This window comes from Pinus tabuliformis, chromosome 1_1 (assembly GCF_031772625.1).
Source record: "Pinus tabuliformis cultivar Carrire ecotype Pingquan chromosome 1_1, CPIR1, whole genome shotgun sequence".
NCBI classification, from domain to species: Eukaryota; Viridiplantae; Streptophyta; class Pinopsida; order Pinales; family Pinaceae; genus Pinus; species Pinus tabuliformis.
The window spans coordinates 849,650,312-849,651,779 of NC_142297.1; the positions used below are offsets into that span (position 1 = coordinate 849,650,312).

Sequence of the window (1,468 nt, forward strand, 5' to 3'; positions counted from 1 at the left end):
TGGCATAATTGCCTCTGTTGGAGGAACCCCTGAAAGAAAAAACCAATATTGGTTCTCTGGATAAGGTACGTGTTGATAAATAGAGCCTGGCTGTTAAAATTGATGACCATAAAAAATATTATCTGAGTTGAATGTTGGAATCGACGTCCATCCAGGGCTGCAAAAGGTCTGGGAAGGATAACCGCCATTGATTGATGGATAAAACAAAGGAGAAACCTCATGTTGAAAAACTGGTAGATGATATCTAGCAACCTTTGGATACAAGGTTCTGCAAGATCTTGAACATCATCAAGCCAAGACATGATTGAAGATTGATTGAAAATTTTCTGGAATTCTAAAAGTGCTTACAGACATTTCAGACAAATCAAAACTCATTTGTATGTCCCTAAAGGTTCATGGTCCATTCAATTGTTGAGAGCTCTTGTTCTGAATTGTGTCTACCAGGCGATTCACAACATTTACAAGTCCTCCAAGAACATCTATTAAATCCTGACCTTGCTTTCTCTTGAGCTCTCTATCGAGCTCACTGGTTTGTAGTTGCACTTGTTTATTTACCTCAATACCCTTCCAATAGATGTCCCTGTCTAGCTGGCTGGAGCATATCTGTGCTTGAGTTGTTTTGCGAATAACCGCTTGTATATTCTGACAATTCTCACGAAGTACACTAATTATGTCATGCTCCCTATCATCTTCAATTGAACATCTTCCTTTCTTGTGCCTTATGGTAGAATCTAATGGTTCATTACCACTTCCTGAAACTGGGATCCTGCATCTTGATCATCTCATCTTGTGAGTCATCATTGGAAGTAAAAGATTATCTGCAGCCACACCCATGCTGTCAAAGGTAGCATCAGGATATGCAGTTGGTGTTTTATCTAGATTTGCATCCATCACATCAAACAACTCCCTTTCTGTACTTGATGCCAATCCCACAATAGCTGCATCATCGTAAGGTGCTTCCTTCCCACCATGCTTGCACAACAATTCTTGTAAACTGCCCTTTAATTCAGAACCATTTTTCACATCCCTAAGGAGATGCAGAAACCCTGCAGAGAGAGGCATGGAGCAAAATCTCGAATAATTAGGTAACGAATCTGCTAGGGCATCTGACTCACCATCATGTTCTCCAGAAAGCAAGACGGAATTATCAACTCCATCGGTGCTAGCCAATATCAAAGGCTTCTTTCTTCCATCCATTGTCAATGCCTCAGCCAGATTTAGGCTCGATATGCTCATTTCTTACCCACCTTTCATACATCAATTTCAATAATCCTCTCTGAACGGCCTTCGGTACATCACTCTTCGATTCTGTAGCTTTAGCTCTAAATTTCGATAACCTCAGCTTAGAATCTCAAGAGGTTATAGACTGAGCAGTGGTTTCAAACCTCCGGAATAACAAAGAACTCTTGATTATATTTTCTTTATTAAATGACAGCCGTTAGCTTCGAATGGTTAGCAGTACTATACT

General features: G+C 40.1%; 1 pseudogene; it reads right to left on the reverse strand.

Moving 5' to 3' along the window:
* Window positions 1-255: 255 nt before the first annotated feature.
* On the reverse strand, window positions 256-1,236 carry LOC149216932 (uncharacterized; annotated as a pseudogene).
* Window positions 1,237-1,468: the final 232 nt, after the last annotated feature.